The following is a 19,893-nucleotide window of genomic DNA, read 5'->3' on the forward strand; positions in this document are numbered from 1 at the left end:
TTAAAATGTTGATGTTCCAAACACTATCTTTGTATTTGATGTACCTCAAGAAACTACTTTTGTCATTCTAGTATTTAATGATAGCTACAAAAAGACATATCAATATATAATTTTATATCTCTTTAGAAATAAATTCTTGCCAAACGGTTTGTAAATTGAAGGTAAACATACCCATCTGTCCATCTTCTGTATTAGAGACTATTTTAATGAAGATTTGTTTTACATGGAGAAACAAAAAGCAAAACAGAGTGAATCTGAAGATGAAAGTTAACAGGAAAAGGAACATTATCCCTTTCAATAGTGCAGCATGAAAGGTCAGCGCAGTAATGCATATTTTGCATAATATGTAAATAACTTGATTTATTGTCAATGAGGGGCAATAGTATTAAAGATGAATTTGAAATCCAGGGCCCTTACTCTCCTTAAAAGGTAGCCTTTTTCTTAAAATGTCTTAATATGTCATAGGAAAAACTGACAACTCTCCTTTACAACAAAAGAACACATGGCAGCCTCCCTGTCACATCCTCTCCTTTTTCTTCTCACCAGGATTTTTGAATATAGTCTTTCAGATTTCTATTTATTTTTTCATATTGGCGTTCTCCCTGGAATCTAGGTTTCTTTAGGCTCAGAAAGCATCTGCTAGGTCAAGATTTCAGGTTCATGACTAGGGTGTTAACAGTCCTGAACCTTTTCTGACCCTCAGAAGCCAACGTAGCTCACAGAAGCTCAGCGAGGAAAGGCACACTCTCTTATAACCTTATTTAAAGGATCTGGGTGTCGATTTCCGATTTCTGTGTTGGACTTTCATGTGTCTGATATCACAGTTTCTAGAATTTGCTTGTCGCAAAACTACCCGGGGAACTTTCTCAGGAGCACGTTTATATATTAAGTAATAAGTGAATCATTATTCAGGGAAAGGACCAACTGAGTAAACCCTCTAATGAGCAGCAGTATCATTATTTCATCTAATTCATCCAATTGCTCCCCATCCAAAAATTAATTTCAAGCCATGAGGGTAATATAAGAAAATAAAATACTATTTATAGGTTCCCAAATCTATACCAGCATTAAAAATTATCTTTGCACTTACTCTAATGCCACAAGTTCAATAGACTAAAAAGTCTATTAAATTAAAAGCAGCTGGGCTAGTGGGAATACTGGAGTGATGCTCCCCCAAAGCACCTCTTTGTGTTTTTCTTTGCTTTTTTTTTTCTATCTTTGTCTAGCTCTAATTTTCGTGCATTTTTTCCTTTTTTCTTTCTTTGTTTTTTAATACTTTGTCTTTCTCCTAGCCTTTTATCCCATACCTTCTTCAGTAGAGAAGGATCTTTGCCTCTGTCTATTCCCTGGCATTCAAATCTAGCTTTGCCAGTCTTCGCCTTAACTGCTCCTAGCCAAAACTGAATTCCTGTCCTACCCCCGAGACAGAGGCTCTGTTCAGACCTGACTTTTCCCTGTTCAAGACAGCTCAGTTCAATTCTGAAGTAGTCTTATTTCATCTTTGGTTTCATATGTTTTCTTTCTCTGTCCAAAATAAGATGATTGCAAAACCAAATTCTGTCCTTGTTTTCCAGAGAGCGCCCTAAAAATAGGCTTCCTCTCTACCTCTTCTTATCCCTGTTAGCAAATAAGTTTTGTTTTGCTTTCTCAACAATATTTTCTGCCACTCTTCTTTTTACTGGCTGTGCTATCCACAAGTGTCTGTCCTTAAATGTTCACAGTAACGTGGTAAAACCCCTTTCTCTCTGTCTCCTTTTCCTTTTAGTCCTACCCTAATAACATACTGTACGGTGTCCCCTCCCACCCATAAAAGCAGTTTGAGCCACCAACCTGGGATCTTGATTGAAGTAAGAACATCTCATCCAGGAATGACGCAAACTTCCAAGGATTTGAAGGGTCTAACATAGTCCAAACAGCTACACACACGGCAGCTGCACTATCTATACTCTCTTTGTCACCATCTTAGTTCATGAGCTACAATTCAAGCAATCACTTCAACAAATACTATGCACTAAGCTCTCTCAAGAATTTTTTTATAAAATTTCCAGTTATCAGAGTATAACTAGGAATACACATAAAATGATGGCATAAAAGAAGGCTAATGCAAAAACCAAAATGAATGCCTTTGTCCCTGTAAAGAAATAAGGAAGGCATTGACTAGGCTATATAACAATGTTAACAATTACAACAATAATTACAATAATATCTATGCTATATAATGCACATGACATAACACTGTAATAATAGCCACAGATACTATAAATGGCCTAAATTTTCGTGCCAGTTGAACCTCTTACTAACTTAGAGATAAGATACTTATTCTTACAATGAAAATAATAATGCTCATGGCCTAGAACCATTTCAGGGATTGGAGAAAATATATAATGATCACATTGGGCATATGGTAGTTGCTCAATAAATGATCAAAAAGTAAATAAATAAAAAGGCCCTGTTTGATAAGATAAAATGATACATTTGGATTCCATGGCCCCAGTGTATTTAATCTAACCCCCTGAAACTTCCACAGGCCATCTTGTTCTGTTTCTTGCTCCTTTATAAAAAAAGACATAGCAATGGGGAAGAGCCTTGCATCCTATATGTAGATGTTTGAGCCTCATGGAAAATGTGATTCTTTCTAAAAAATACATGTTCCAGAGAACCCAATGGGAAATACTGCTTGACACATGGGAAAAAATTGACCTCTGTCAGAAAGATGAATTGAAGAGAAAGCTAAAAGAGGGAATTACTCCAACTGAAACTTTTTCCTGTTCTGCTTTGTTCATCTTTTTTTGTTCTGTTGTAAGCTGGTTGATAACAAGGATACTTCAACATTTTTGTTGCATGCACAATAATATTACCTAGATATTTTTATCTAGATCTCATTCCAAGGTGGCAAAAGTAAATCTCAATCCAAAACTGTAAGTGCTTTTCTACACTACCTAAGGTGATGACTGTTGCTTCCAAAAATGCCCATGCAAAAAGTATGGAAAAGCTTAATAGTGCCAATGCCTGAGGTCTCATCTTTTTGAGGGAGAGAGCTACCAGTGGATCTTGAGTCCTATGCTTGATCATAAATGAAATTATAGGGCAGCCCGGGTGGCTCAGTGGTTTAGTGCCGCCTTCAGCCCAGGGTGTGATCCTGGAGACCCAGGATCAAGCCCCACATTGGGCTCCCTGCATGGAGCCTGCTTCTCCCTCTGCCTGTGTCTCTGCCTCTTTCTCTCTCTCTCTCTCTCTCTCTCTGTGTGTCTCTCATGAATAAATAAATAAATCTTTAAAAAAACTAAATTATATATGGAATGGACTATATATAGAATGGATTGAGCATGCTGCCATCTTGAATTCCTCTGTGAACTGACTTATACTGTGAGGCCATTTTTTCCTATGTCACACGTTATAGGGTTTGGCAGAAGACTTTTGTATTGTATGTGTTTCGAAGACTTCACAAATACGATAAAATATATAATGCATTTACAAAACTACCAACAATAAAAGCTGGCATGAGCTTTAAGAAATGTGATTCCCAAGACTTTTATATTTCTAATCTTATGCAGAACAAACTGGTTTACTTAGCCTCCTTGGCATATGGGATGGAAATTCTCTAACAGTCCCTAAGTGGCATTTAAAATTGGCTGTCCATTTTAAAGGGTAATAGCCCTTTTGCAACAGAATTAAATGAATTAAATTGTTAGACTTGAAGATCCTGTGAATTCATATTTTTTTCCGAGTTGTATCCTTAAGTGCTGATTTAAGCAAATATTTATTCAGCACCTACTATGTGTTGGCACTTTTTCTGGGCATCAGAGAAGCATTAGTAAGCAAAATAAACACGGCCCCTGCAATATTGGTGCATATCGACTTTGGAGGAGTCACAGACAACTAACTAAGCACTTATAATTAATGTTATAATAGTGGAAGATCAGCTTGCCATGGGATCTTCTGGGAAGAACACCCAATAGCCCAGGCTTAGAAGGAAACTGATAGCTACAGGGACAGTTCAGAATCAGGCGGAAGAAGTGGTGAGAGGAAAACTAGCCAGTAATTTGTGTCTTTCCAAAATAAATATTTTAGACGAGGATTTGCCTTCAATGCTTTCAATATACATTTTGGAAGTTCAGCAAGAATATCAAGTTAATACTAATAAGCAGTTACTCAGGGATCATGATCAGAGTGTTATCAGTACTTTTGATAAAAGATTATTAATAACAGGAATAAATAGCCAGTAAAATACTGACTCTAAGAATTAATATAGTTTAACATCTAAGACTTTATATTTAAATCTGTAGCTTCATGTAAATATTATAGTCACATAATAGGCCCTAAACTGATAGTGGTTGAATGTTTAATGGGAGGAAGTAGAGAAAAGGTGTGTACTATCTGGTGGGGGAGCTGCGGGGAGGAAAGTTTCTGCATTCTAGCTTTAGCAATTTCTGTTGTGATCCCCTACAGACATGCTCCTCAGAAAATTTTGAAGAAAGCCTGCTTGCTAGAAATTCACACAAGGTAAAAAAAAAAAACCTATGAGTTATTAAAAGGTCTCTCAGCAGAATTGGGATTAATTTCCATATCCCTCAGAAGCCCATCTGTACTGTCTTACCACACAAGTGGAGTTTTTAGTGGGTGGGTTAAAAATTAGTTACCAAAAATTAAATTAAAAATAATTAAGCCATACTCAAGTCAACCAGATTTGTCTTGTTTCTTTAACACAGGAAAGAATAGGTTTCTCCAAATTAGAAAAGTTATATCTCCTTACTGTCACGGATATTCTGTTGAACACAAATACACAATGACATTCAAATAGCCTGATGACCAATGACTTCTGAGGTTCTTCATGATTGATCTCTCCTGCCCGGCTTGCCTATCTGACTTTATTTCCCACCACCTTCCCCTTTGTCCACTTTCTCTGGCTTACTGACCTTGCTGTTTGAATGAACCAAGCTCATCTTCCTTCAGGACTTTATATTACCTTTCACAGGACTTCCTTCATCTCCATGTCCATGTGCTCTTTCTTCTTTGAATGCTCTAATCATATGGCATCTTCTAAGAAGCTTTCCCTGGCCACCTGATATAAAGGAGCAACCTACCCCCACCCCTATCCAGCTCCCTCACTACTCTCCATCTTCCTCCCTCCTTGGCCTTATTTTTCACCATTACCATGATTGTCTCCTGAAATACTATATATTTACATATTGTCTGTCTCTCCAAGCCAGATATGAGCTTTATAAGGACAGAGAATTCACCTGTATTATGTGTTGCTCTGTCTCCTAATTCCAGAATACAATCTGTGGGCATCTCATAGGTATTCAGTAAATACTTGTTGAATGAATGCATGTTAATTGCACAGGAGACATATTTTCATGTCGGTATACATATATATGACTTTCTGCAACTGCGATGTGAAACACAAGTAAAATCAATTTAGAAGGAAGCATTGAAAGGAAGACTCCTTATATTTCACAATTAAATATATGATTGGGGTTTGTTTGCTTGTTTTTATAGTACCAAACACTCTCCACTAACTGTTAACAAATAACATGCTGGTTATAACATCACAGTCTGACATTTTTCCATACCACCTATCTTCTATTAAATAAATCTACAGATTTTATTTGTATTTATTTCTATTAATATTATTAAAGGTTATGTTTATAGACATCAGTATATGGTAAGCATCTGGAAGCCACAGGTTATGATCCATTTAACCCTTTATCTCATGATCATAATAATCATCAAAGGTTTGCTGACTGTCACAAGGAGAGAAAGCTCAGGTCTCACTAGATCAGTGCGTGGAGAGACAATTTTTACTCACCATACTTGATGTGGAAACTCTGTTTCATATTTTCTTTTCCTTTCACACCCTAGAAGTTCATATTCCTTGAGTTGTTGACTTTGAACAGTTTCTCCCATTCAAGTGTAAACTTTCTCAACGTCATCACTGAGGATTTTGAATCCAGCCATTTGCTTTTACAGTCTAATCAGGCCAAAGGATATCAACACTAAACTCAAACTGAAAAAAAATTATTTTGCTCTATGAGTATTATATAAAAAAGTCATTTCTACCTCAGCACCTGAACTGCTGTGGGTCTAATAATGTTCACTAGGGACTATGATGTCCATTTTAGGGAATTTCAGTTTGTTGATTACCCCACCCTCACCCAAAGATATAAGAATAATTCTGGTGTGTTTGAAATGTTAGCTCAGAAGGAGAATATAAGGACAAAGTACAATCATTGGTTACTATAGAGAAGTTAATAAAGGGAAAATGTCATGTCAGAGAATTTGCTGCTACTTATTTTCCTTTATGTTTCTGGTAGTATCTATTCATGATCAAATAAAAAGGAATACCTTAGACTGCCATCTTGTGTGGGAATTAAAAGAACTGGGCATTGAAATAAGTATAATAGACCTTGAGAATTTTATGTCTGCTCATTTTGGGCCAGTGGAACCTGCCTAATATTCTCAGTGTTTTAAATGTCCACTCCCTCCTCTTACTCTGGTCACTGAATTCCAGTGTGGTTTCTTCTGAAGCATAGTCAGATTATTCTGTCGTCTAATCAGTAGTAAGAGGCTTTGCAAGTTTAATTTTCAGTTGTGATTCCTATTCAGTTTTAGCTTATTCTCCCTCATTCTAGAATATGCTGCAACTATGGAGCCTGGATTTTCTTTCCAGCTTTACAGGGTGCCAATGATCTTGTTCTATTTGCAATTTTTTTTTGCCTTCTTTGTCTAGTAAATATCAAGATTTACTTTAAGACAAGTAGATTTTCTGTAACTATGCTATTCTCTTTTGCTTCTGGTTTTGAGTCTGGACTTTGTACTTTCTCTTTTCTCGGTGGACACACACACAGACACACATGTATTGGGGTTTCAGTCATTTTTAAGACTAACCTCCTTTCCCCTACTCCCTGACTGCCCTCTGGACTCTGAGAAGCTGAGGTTGCTGCCAAGGGGCTCTTCTATGAGAATGCTCAGCTTGCCATGGAAAAGTTTGCTAAGATTTTGTTCAACTTCCTAGTGGCCATAGCCTATAATGTCGTCATTGTTCCTTCAGGAAGGCGCAGCCTACATTCAGGTTTCCGGGTTTCCCATGCTATGGCAAAACCAGCAGGGAAAGCTTTGCAGCCCAAAGAAGCAGAACAAAATTTACAAGCAGTTTGCTTGGGCAGAGGAACTAGCTGCACACACAGTGCTTGCTATTTAATTCAGAACAAAAATCATGGCTGTCCTTATGATTATCTGACAAATCATCACTTCCAGATGCATTACCAAGCTTCTACCTAGAGGTGAGACCTGAATTCCCCAGAAGGAGAAAACAAGTAAAGTGATGCCTTAAAAGGGTTACAGGGTTATACCGAGTAAGAACAGGCAAGTTTGGGGGGGAGGAGTTGAAGCCAAGTTTATTCAACATACTGTTGTTTTATACCATGTAAATCCAGAAGTCTCCAGAAAGCATTCCTCCCTTTCACTGAAAAGTGAAAACAACTCTAGGGTGACTTCTCAGTGTCCAGGAAGCCAGCACACACACACACACACACACACACACACACACACACACACACACAAGACTGTTTGGCCGCAAGCCCCCATTAATCCCCCAAGGGACTCAGTAAATGGAAAGGCTGCTTAAAGCCATAACGTGGGGAGGGATGTAACATTCTTACTGTCCAAGTGAGAACAGATATGATCTTTTTAAGGTACATATTATTGCTTTCATGACCTACACAATTTCCTGGGCATCCCTTAACTGTGGTACAGCTGTGAGAAGAAAACCTCCCCATCTAGATGGGATCAGAGGACGTGGAGAACCTCAGAATCTGAAAGCACAGCCATCTTTGTGGCAAGGTTGGCTCACTCTCACTCCTGGGCATCCACCCCTTCACTGCCCTGAGGCCTCTGTCCCTGTTTGTGGGATGGTGGCATCCTGTTCATGCTGTAAGAGGCATTTTACTGATTGAGAGGCTGGCGGCTTGTTTGTTCTCAGGAAAGTATGATTTATCTCAGTTGATCCTTAAGAGGTTACTTGACCTTATTTTTAACTGAGGCTACGTCCTATGTATAAGTAGTAGAAGGATTCAAGATCCTCAGGGGGTGGTATTATTGGCATTATTTGTATTGTTAGAATCGAGTCTTGATCATAGGTTGCATTGTGTTGTCTCTGGGCAAATCACCTTGTGTTCATGACTCCTTTGTTTTATTTAACTTGTTAAATTTTAATATGTCATTCCCCCCCCCGCCCCCGCCCCCACAGTGTATAAACCCCTCAAGGGCAAGAAGAAAAGAGAGTCTAAGAACTGTAAGGGGCTAGAGCAGTCATTTAGCTTACTCTTTTCTTTCCTCACTAGTTCCATTTTACAAATGAAAAAGCTGAGGTATTCAGAGACACTGAATGACTTGCCCTGATCCGACAGCTTGTTGGTGGCAGACAGACTTAAGGCCTGGATCTTAATTTTAATCTCACTCTCCTCTGTGGCTCCCTATTCTAGTTCTGTCATGTACAAAATGACCATTTAAGGAAGTGCTTGGCTGGGTGGGTTTTGTGGTCTGGAGCCTGAGGCCAGGACTTAGTGTGGGTGGAGAAGACTCTCAGGAAAAACTGGAGGTGGAAGCAGAGCTTCAGCTGGGCCTCACCTACTGTGATAGTTACCAGGCAGGGAGGAGCCACAGTTCATTTCACTGGTCTTTGGTGCACTAGCAAGATGACGGACCTAGTGTGTTCAGCCATGCAGTGAGGGCAGGGCTCCTCCCAGGTCCTCAGGCCTCCCTGTGTCTGTGAGACAGAGTTTAGAGGAGCCTATCAGGTCTATGGTTATGACTGTCATTGGAGTCTCTTTTGTGCCAAATTCAACTTAAAGAATTGCTGTGATTTCTGAGTCGGCCTCGTGTATTTATTTTTAAATGGAAAACATGACATCAAATTTAAAGTCTACTCTCCAAAGCTTTTATATCCTGAACCTATGTGCGCACACACTTCTCCTCTCCCCTCCCCCAGTACAGCCCTGGATAATAAAAATCAGAAAGGTCTGCCAAAGAGAGAGTGCTCTCAGGACATGCTCCTCCATAAGAGCTTTGCAATTTCCAGCACGAGCTGGAGCAGTACGATGTGGTGTGCAGTTGGAAAAGCAGTTTGTTCTCTGCTAATGATGGCTGTGGATTCTGAAATGAAGCACAGCAGGTGGGACAGTGGTACTCAATTTTCAAAATCTGTGCCCTAAAACGTGTTTGCTTAAACCTTGTCTCCACCACCCTTTAGGAGCCTCCACATCCATCAAAACCAGACCCCAGGAAAGGGATTCAAGGCTTCTATTTCTTACTGATGTGTTCACAGTCGCCTCTGATTCAGAGCTTGTCTGGAAAGTTCAGTAGCCAAAAGTTCCCTCCTTCTCCCCAGAGCAATAAATTAAATCATTTCCAGGTCCCGGAGGCGGTGGGGAAGCGGGGCCTGGCTTTGCCCAGGTAGCAACCCTAACTTTGAAAAGGATACACAGTTCCTCATTATGTCATAGAATTCATTTTCTGGAAATAATACACGGGTTAGGTGTTAATAATGGTATTGTCTGTTTCTGAAAGCCCTGAGTAGGGCAAGAGGAGTTTGCATTATCTGTGCATTAAGGAGATATTGATCTTTTCGGGTTAAGTGTACCACAGATTCTTAGCTGGACTCTATCTCACCTGGGCTTGCTGGGGAACTCCCACCTGTCCTCTCTGAGGTGAACATGGGTGCTTGACATAGGTTTGTGAGGATATTAATAAGGTATTTAGAAAATTATAAGGCAAGAGGTGAACCCTCACGTGATCAATTGATGGTTTGTGTGTTCTTTATCAATGTGTAAAATATCTATTTCTTCCTCTCTTCTGTGTTTCCGTGGTCACTTAAGCATGAAGGGGAGGGTGAATGAGTTTTAAGCTCTCATCTAAGCACTTCCTTAGGTGAAATACTTCCAGCAATTCTGAGGGGTTTTGTGTTGTTTTCATTTTTATGATGGTGATGAGCGTATAATTTACTAGAAACTCCCCATTTCATATTTCCTTGTGAGGTTGTTTTTCTTCAAAAAAGGAAGTGTTCATAGCCTTCAGGGCTCCTGAGTAGGGGGAAAGCCCCCTGAGAGCCCTATCTCCCAGGGGAGAAGCAGACAGTACAGCTGTGAATTCAACAGACTTTACCAAGAAGCATCAGAGTCTTCAAATCCAATACATTATCTTTCCATGTAATTCAATCACCTGTTATTTTATTGCTTTGTTTGATTTGATCAAAACCTCAGCAACCAAATCATTTGTATTGTAAATTATACAACTTCCTATTTTTATTTCCATCGCTTTTGATCCCTTTTGGCATGTTCCACTGGATAATTCAATTACAAGCTATTTTAGAAAAATTGCAGTTTAATCAGTAAGGAAAAGGGCCAAATTTCTAAAGAAGATCAAAGGACATAAAATGCCACAAAAATCTTTATTTTAAAGGTGTGTTTGGTGGCATTTTTGGCATGATTCTTGGATATGCTATTATATCTCATCTTTGGTGGTTAGACAGATGATGGCCACCAGTTCCTTGTGCATTAAAAAAAATTGTGATGGGGATAAAGACTTGATTAAAATGAACAGAATGAACAGAGTCCTGCTCACTGGTAGCCGGGGAAGTCTGCTGAAAATGCTAGAGGAAATAAATGGAGTACCTGAACTCAAGAAGGGTCAAAGAGATGGAAGGATGCTTTGGTGGCAAGACTACTCATTCTTGCAGGAAAAAAACTGAATTTTTTCTATAGGGGGATTGCTGTGACAGCAGGCATTTTTGCTTTTGTAGTATTTTACTTCTGTGCTGCTCACACATTATCGTGTATCGGCCACCTAGAGGGCTTGTTAAAACCCAATTACTGTGTCCCACCCTCTGAAATTCTGATTCCATCAGGTCTGGGGTGTGGCTGGTCAAGCGTCCAGTTTATATGCACACTGCTGGTCCACCCAGGATGAGCTGAATAGCATCCCTCTATGTATGGATTCATTTTTAACAGGTTGTCAACTTGTTTCTTCATCCCTCTCATTACCACTGTGACAGAAAGGAAACTTCTGCAATAAGTGAACAGCATAGCTAGAAGAAAAACAGGGCTGAATATTTCCAGTCTTCTTTTCTGTGTTAACTGGTACCTTCTTAATTTTCAGCATTTTTCGTACTGTACTAATTGTTAATTTCAGATTTAAGCTGGTTGGCTCCATGAGTTTGTAAATGGTTTCTCACATCAAAATTGTGGAGTGTCTCCTCTCCAGTGAGGAGAGTACAGTCTGTGTGACACAGCGTGTTGCTTTCCTGCCAATGCACCAGAGTAAAGAAATCCATTCAACACCCTAGAAAAGTTTTGTAGGACTCCACAGTGTTCCTGCTTTGATCTGAAACGAGATGAAGCTGACATTAGTCATGTATTTTACTTTAGACAGCTACTTCCAGATTTGTCGGATCAAAATATCTTATAAATGACTCAAATGTTATAACAAATGGTTCAAGCCTCATGGCATTTGTGGAAAACAATTTAATGGGGTCCCTGAGCAGCTACAGGATAAAGAAATTTGAGTTATGAACTCTAGCAGCATTTTGATGTGGGGATTGCATTCTGGTGTGTCCCTGTGTGTGCTGAGAAGTATTTCTCTCTCCGTAGGAGAACTTCTGGTTTCTTCTGTGGCAAGGTCAGAAGCAACAGCCTGCATTTTTCTGTAGCTAGGCAAGGAATTTACTTGTCATGTATATGAAACTATTATATAGATATTTAGATATTTTTATAGAATTATAAAAATAGGGGGATGGCTAAGTGGCTCAGTCCATTAAGCATCTTCCTTCAGCTCAGGTCATGATCCCAGGGTCCTGGGATTGAGCCCCGCACTGGGATCCCGCTTTTCCCACTCCTCCCTGCTCCTGCTCTCTCTCTCTCTCTCTCTCTCTCTCTCTCTCTTTCTATCTCTATCTCTGTCTCTCTCTCAAATAAATAAATAAAATCTTAAAAAAGAAGAGTTATAAAGATGGAACCAGACTTAAAGAATATCACATGGAATGTCCTTATTTTATAGAAGAGAAAAAACATCCAGTCCAATGTTCCTTATATGACAAAAAAAAATATTTAATGCTATTTATAATTTTAAATGGTTTTGAAAATTAATTTCAAGGTAGATTCTTAAGAAAAAGGAGTCGTTACCCCAGTGTGTTTGTAATTCTGATGTTCTCTCCAGCACAAAGAGGTTTTAGCTTGAATTAAATGGGCAGAAAGCCAGCCTCCCTAGCACAACTGTCTTTCTATTGGGTCAGTGGTAGAGCTTTGAAAAAGAGGAATTAAGCTCTATTTACCCACTGATCACCCAGCCACGTAGTGCCTAGACGAGGTAAGTATACTTGTCATCAGCTTTAGCATGAAATTGAAAAATACCGTTCACTTCCATATTTGTGAGCTAAGACCATGAGACACTAAGATTGTTCAAATTCTAATGAGTTCCTAATGAACGATATACACCGAACTATCTGCAGTACCCTACTTGCCAATGAATTAGGGTTTTATTATAAGGTAGTCAAACTAACAATACAAACACAATAATAAAAACTATTGTTTCTTAAGTACTTATGTGCCAGGCACTGTACTAAACACTTTGCTTGATTTGTTCCTTTAATTATCACCACTGCCCGATGAATACAGTAGGTATCGGTACTAAAATTACAAAATTTGGTTAGTCCTATCATTACCCTCTTTCTGCAAATGAAGAACTGTAGCTAGGAGGTCAGGTAACTTGCCCAACTTCACACAGCTAAGAACGGCAAAGCCAGGATTAGAAACCAGGTCTTTCCATTGCTCCAGTCTGTCCTATTTCCACTAAACTCTGCTGCCCTCCAAGGGAGAAGAAAAGATTATGTTCTTATGAATGAGGAGCTGAGTACAGATTTAAGCCGAATGGGCAAGTGGTTCTTCCTTCTTGTCTCCTAGCATGTGCTCCAGAGCTGTCTGACAAAGAAAAGGCTCACATTCCAGATTTTAATGGGACTTGTTATGAAAAGTCATGTTTTCTTTTTACTAGCCACAGTGAATGGGAGAAAAAAAGGATTGGGAGGGGGTTGGGTAGTTGGTACCAGTTGGATGAGAATCCTACATGCCCAGGCTTGATGAAAAGCATGTATCCCAGGCTCAAGAGTAATTGTTTAAGAATTCTTCATTCTAATAAATTCATAGCCACAGGGGGCCGGTTTGAGATATGATTAGGTCACCAGTGAAATGAGTTTGGTGGTCTCAGCATAATCCCTGTTGGACATTAGTTCACTCACACAACTGTGTACAGTTTTGTCCATGTCTGCATTATTGTCTGCTGCTACTCAGGAGATACTCAGAATTGAATTAACAAGGGGCTTCAGGTCAGCCAAAAGGTGTGCAGAGGTAACCTCTGGTGTAAGGAATAGTGCCTTGTCAACAGAGCTGTGTGTAGATGGGGCTGCTCGTCCCTCACCTCTCAGTCTGTAAATCCAACCTCCTGTCCCTCTCAAGTAGAAAAACAGTGTGCTCTCCAAGTTTCCAGACTCTCAGCCAAGTGAGGTTATCAGAGTCATAAATAAGAGCCAAGCTAGTTGTACCTGCTTCACAATTAGATTGATTTGGATATATGCACCTCACTGAGAGTATTTTGGTGTTCAAATTGGTTATGTCACTTCCTTTAGTGAATATTCTCCCCTTAAAAAGGCTTAAGTGAATTGATTAGGAAACCAAATCTCCTGAGAAGTTAAAAATAAGTTACTTTACCTAACCTCATTAAGAAAGTTCCACAAAATTTAATCAATTATATTTGAAAATATAACATGAAATAAAGCTCTGTCAAGTGACTAAAAGATCTTATTGTGCCTTATTCTGAAAACTTGCCACTCTATCATAAGAACCTTTAAGACTGAACTGACATACCTGTGATTATTTAATTATATGATTATTATAAACTACTGGATGAATTACCCGTTAAAGTCATTTTTAATCCAATTAAAATCATGACAGTTCTAGTTGACTCAATTCACTTTCCTAAATCATCAGTAGAAAATACTGTAGAATATATTAAGTGCCCTACAGTTACATCTTTTCATACAATATTTTAGAATCATAGATGTTTAGAGCTAAAAGTGACTTCCTATTTAGTCTAATCCCATTTTATACAGAGGAAATAAAGCAAAGATCTTGACTTGCCCAAGGTCACATTGACAAAGACCCTGATCTCTTCATTTTTAGTTTAGTTCTGGTATCACTAGATTATTCTTATTATTCTTGTATTTTTTCAGCTGTCACTTGTGTGTGTGTGTTTCTGCAGGCGTGTGTGCGCACATGCACGTGCACACATACACACACACAGGAGGGCTATGCCATGCCCACCACATACCCCTGGGTCATATCCCATTTGGGTACAATTTCCTGCACTCTGGCTATAACTTCTTCCCATTCCTTCCACTCAGGGAAATATAAGGAATGAAAATGAATCAGAATGGCATTATTATAAGGATTATTCTAAAAGGGCATATTTGCATACATATACACATACGTATATATGCATGTATGTATATAAAATCATTCCTAGACCTTGGTACTAAAACTCTTACCAGTAGCAGTTACTAATGGGAGTTCTGTTGGATCAAGGAACAGTAATTTACAGCCCCTACCAGCCAGATCCAGCCTGCCACCTGGTTTTTGCAAATAAATATTCTGGAATGAAGCTATTCCCATTCACCTGAGCATTTTACATACTACAACACTGGTGGGGAGTACTTGAGCAGATCATGTGGCTCACAAACCTAAAATAAGTACTATTTGCCCTTTATAGAAAAGTTTGCTGATCCTTGCATTGGGCCATTCTTCTGGCCCAATGGCCCTTTCTGAGGAACATATAGTCATATCTTTTGGTTTGTTCTCTTGTTCTTACCAGTGCTGATAAGTGCAACTTCTAGGAACTTTTCCAGGGTTTAGTGCTCTTCATGGATTGCCTCCTATCCCCCTTATGCCCCTACTATCTTTTTTTCCTGTTTTTAAACAGCTTTTTATTCTATTTATTAACAGTATTTTATTCACATGTCCTCAAACATTGGTATAGCGCATCGAGATTGTTCTTGTTTAATAACTGACATAGATGCATAACCATGTGCTAAATATAAAGAAAGTTATATAATGACTGTAACTGCCTCTTTTTAACACTTTCTATGAGGCATGATACAATATATACACACACACTAACCTCTGCATATCATCTCCACTAGCTTGCCAAGTAGGTATTTATCAAGCCCATTTTACAATGAGAAACCTAAGGCCAAGTACCCTTACCCAGGGTTATACGCCTTACCATAGCTGTTGGTGACAAAGTTGGTTTTGACACAATCTTCCCAGAGCCTGTGTGTTTAACTTTCCTCTGGTACTATGTGTAATATCATAAAGTGTGGTAGATATTGAGACGCTTGGAAAATCTTTCACTTAAATATTTCCTCTTTCCTTTCAAGGGGGTTTTAAAAGGAGCCTTTTGGAATTAAAAAGGAGAGAGGTATCCATTCCTTAGTCTGTTTGCATTCTTCTACCATTTACTGAATGCAAGGTGTCCTGTCTCCTACCCATTTCCCCAATGAAACTACATACCATGGAATAGATTATAGCAACTCAGTTCTTTCTGCTGTGGGGAGAATCCTTGGGCAAGTTATAAAACCTCTCTGAGCCTCACTTGCCTTATCCTTAAAGCAGGGCTAACGATAATAAGCACCTCCTAAAATTATTGTGTTTATTGTATAGGTGTACGTGCAAAGCCCATAGAATGCATCTCAGTATCTAGTGAGCTCTTAATCACATTAGTTAAAAATTATGGTGGTGGTTCTGATCATTTTGATTAAACTAAGAATTCTTCTGGAGAATTACCACAGAATTTTACTAATTGCTTCTTCCCTGCCTAGCTGCCAAGGCTGCTTCAGCAAAGAGAAGGTGGCATAGGCAAAGTGGTCAACTGCTAGGGGAAAAGATTTCTTCATTCTCTCAACTCATCCCCCATATTCTGTACCCGGTCTTAGTCTCCCAGCATGGAATTATTTAGTTTACCATCTACCAAGGCAGGAGAATGGACTGTATTGAATGTAAAAGAGGTAGTGAATAAATATTAAACAATTCTGACACTGTTGATGGAGGAACCGCTGTGGCTTCTTGGATTAGGTATTCGTTATTGACTTCCTGTGCTCACTGAAAACCCCCTAGTGGTTTTGAGAGAGTTAACACAAACATGTTAATGTTTATGATATTGGCCAACTTATAAATCAAGTAGTTCTGTTTTGCTCATCTTAATGGGATTTCTTATGGGTTCCTCCCAACTTGTCCTAAAAAACACAGGTCAACAACCCCTAGCAAAAAGCCTCAGCTCAATTCCCAAAGATTCCCCTCAAGTCTATTTCCAATTCGCCAAAAAACTATTGAAATGACAGTCTTAAAATATATTACTTTTGTATGGTGCTTTACAGTTTATAGCATGACTTTCATGTGAATTATGTCATTAGACCTTTATTATATGCTAGAGTTATGGAAGGCCAGAGTTTGAGGGAATTGCCTGCCAGTATGGTAGTTAAGGGAGCTGTGGGCAGTTTCCCATGGATATCTCTTTCATGTTTCTGGTCCTTGGCTCAGATTGTTTTATCTTCCAGGGATGCCCTTCCCTCACCCCCCTTTTTCTTTACCTATAAAGCTTTTCCTTCAAGGTTTAATTCAGACCTATTATTTCATTTAGTAAAAGTTCTCTGACAGCTTTTGGATCCTCCCCTGTTAGCTCATCATCCCTTCTTTGCACTTCTATCATGCCCTATGGCACCAAGGGCTTAGGCTCCTTTCCACGTTTACCACACCATATCACCATGATCTCTTTACGCATTGTTCCATCTAGTGCCCACCGCCAGGCCTTACTGTGAGCACCTGTTAATGTTATACAGAGATGCTGTTTTTCATTGACCTTCCCATTCCCAGCACATAGTGCAGCATTGAGCACACAATAGGTCCTCGGTAAATGTGTAATGTATGGAACATATCTAATTCCCAACCCTCGGCCCTCCCCAGCACACTAACCCCCAAGCCAGTTCAACGTCCTCCTCCCAGCCCCAGGCAGCTGTAGAACATCCACCATGTGCCAGAGACCATAAAGTGAAACCAGATGAAACAACTCCTGACTGATGGCAAAAGATGCTATCACTCACTTGGAGAGTAATAAATGAAATGGCTGAAGAATGCTTTCACAAAATCACATATCAAGTCCCAATTAAGTTCACTGTATATTCAGTGTACACATGCTGAGAGGATGTAGGCAGTGTGGGCAGCTGAACAGCCTCGTTGTGCTGGGAGGTTTTCCACTGAGTTGTTCATAAGTGGATGCAGAGGCCCTGGGGGTAAACGGCCAGAGGGAAGATAAATCACAGGGGAACAGGATTCAGTACATTAGTTGATGGGAAGGGTAAGAAGGATTTTCAATTTCAGGGTGAATAATTGAATTTGATATTAGGACGGGGGTGCTTGTGTAAGCGTGCATCAAGGTGACTCTCAGGCCTGACCTACTGAGCCCTCATCGTCTCAGGCATTTGAGTTCAAGCCAACACTCCAAGTCTGACACTGGAAGGCAAGAGAGCTTTGAGATACTCACAGGGCATCCTCACTCTACGCTACATCCTTTTACCCTTTCCACTCACACCCACGGGGTATACACAGATATCAAGGATTTTGTTCTGTGTCATCATGTCTTTGCTAAAAATTAAATTCCCTCAACCTGGAATCACTGCTCCTTGGTGCAGCTTCTTCACCTCTCTAGCTAACTCCTGCATCTCCCTCATGACTCCAGTCAAGTCTTTAACCAGCCTCATCCCAACAGATTTGACGTACTTTGGTTTTACTTTCCTTTTGTGCTCATGTCCCTTTGGATCCTTCTTGGCCTCACTGCCCCAGCCTGCCATCCCGGAACTCTCAGGCCTTCTCTGAGCTTTGTTTCTACTTTTTCTTCTCTTCTCTTGTTCCCCAGCTTCCTTCAGCTCCCCTCATCACTCTCCTGGGTCTCTGCCATGCTTATGTGCTCATTTCCCTCACAGCCATCTGCAGCCTACCTTCCAGAGGTCCAGGAAGCAATCCAAGTCCTGCCAGCTGCCCCAGACTTCACCCACAGGGTTGAATGGTGGAATGGAGCTGGCATGGAATTTGAGGTCAGAACCATATGGTTCTAATTCAAGCTCTCCCACCCACTGGTGATGTAACACAGGACACTGAATTCTCCAAACCCCATTGTGCTCATGTATAAAACGGAAATAAGAGTACAAATACAGACATTGTAAGGTTGTTGGTGGATAAAGTGAGATACAAAGTACTTGAAACCTAAGTACCTAGAAAATGATAACTTAGGGATGTTCCCATAGCATATCTTCCTCATGGATACAATATACATCTGTGTTCTTCAAGTCACTCGCTTTGGCCGACTATACATTTTGAAATAACACCCACACTTGTGTCAGAGTCTAAATCATGCTAATATTCCCCTCTGCAGTAACCCAAAGTGGCTCCACCAAGCTCAACAGTTGCTTTCTTGGGATAGTCATGTCTAAGTTAGGGGCCAGTCTTTCCACCAGTACAGGGTTTCACTGTACCTCAGTTGTATCCAGACTAATTGGGAAGGAGAAAAGTGGGGGTGCCCCAGTCAGCTCTGAGGACTCACCAATGGCCTTGTCTCTCCTTCCAGCATCTTTCCGCTACTTCTGGTTAAATTAGTTGGTCGGATCAATCCGCCAAACCCAGAGAGGGGCTCCAGTCTAGTTGTTCTGTTCTATCTTCAACCTGTCGAAGGAGTGTGGGAGATTGGATCAGGGTTGAAACTCCAAGCTACCAGGATGGTAAAAAGGTCGCCTTCCCTTGCCCTCAAGAATGACTGAGTGCTTCTTCTGTTATATAGTTTCCGTGCCTCAGAGGGGGCTACACTTCAGTGGTGGATAAGGTGACCCTTATGTATTGTTTATGCCAAGAAAGCACTTTGAGATGAAATGTGGGTCCATTAATCTCAGATGCTGTGCGTGCCTCTTTGCTGTCTGAGTTTGGTTGTTTTGTTTAATCTGCTGAGGGAGGTTTGTTTTGTTTCTTTAAATCTGTGATGAAGTAAAAAGAATTCCGCATTTACTGTGATTTATCTGTGGGAAGAAAAAAAGTGAACTGGAAATGTTTATCCGCAAGAGATTTGTGTAAAGTTCTATCAGATGACTTCGTGGAGAATGAAACGGGCAGGAAAGACGAGGAAGTGATAAGTGCCATTTCAAGTTTGTGAATTGAATCGAGTTTCAATTATGACAACAGTTAAACATGGTGATTTTTTTCTGTGTTTTCGGTGTTGGGGGGTGCAGATAGCATAATTCTTTTTTCGGCAATGCCCAGTAATCTCCAATAATGTATCCGTTTTCACTTGATGCCTCCAGAATGGGCAGGGAGATGCACATACAGCCGCAAGGGTATAATGAAATGGTCCACACACCTCCCGAGTTGGGGGGCAAGGCGGGGGCCGCTGGGTACTGCACACACCAATCAGTAAGCCAACACCGAATGCCGCGAGGTAGTCATTTACCCTTGACAGAACAAGCCATGATAATTGGATGATGATGTGGTAATTCACCTTTATACGTTTTACCCTTGTTGGGTTTTTAGAGGTGGTTGTCTCTGATAAATTTTAGGGTAGAATTCCAGCTTTTTCCCCATCCAAGGCCAATTTTGTCTGAAGCTTCGGCAGTTGGCTGCCGCCTCTTCAACTAACAGGATCTTCAGAATTAGCACTTGGATTATATGTGTATCTAGTGAGCCAGACTATCATTTCCAAGGTGCTTTTCTATTCTAGGGAGATCTGTGGAGCACTTAACCTACATTAGACCTA

The 19,893-nt window shown here is 40.0% G+C and overlaps 1 protein-coding gene and 1 long non-coding RNA gene across 8 annotated transcripts in view; one reads left to right on the top strand and one right to left on the bottom strand.

The window, feature by feature from the left end:
* The window catches only part of NPAS3 (neuronal PAS domain protein 3), an 839,196-nt gene that overhangs the window by 543,450 nt on the left and 275,853 nt on the right, over positions 1–19,893 (top strand). The gene's annotated exons all lie outside the window — the stretch shown is intronic.
* Positions 10,429–18,217, bottom strand: LOC144320426 (uncharacterized). The gene is made up of 2 exons (XR_013385980.1): positions 18,095–18,217; positions 10,429–11,379 (listed from the first exon to the last, which is right to left on the bottom strand). It is a non-coding gene; the product is annotated as an uncharacterized LOC144320426 (long non-coding RNA).

This window comes from Canis aureus, chromosome 9, assembly GCF_053574225.1.
Source record: "Canis aureus isolate CA01 chromosome 9, VMU_Caureus_v.1.0, whole genome shotgun sequence".
Taxonomy (NCBI): domain Eukaryota; kingdom Metazoa; phylum Chordata; class Mammalia; order Carnivora; family Canidae; genus Canis; species Canis aureus.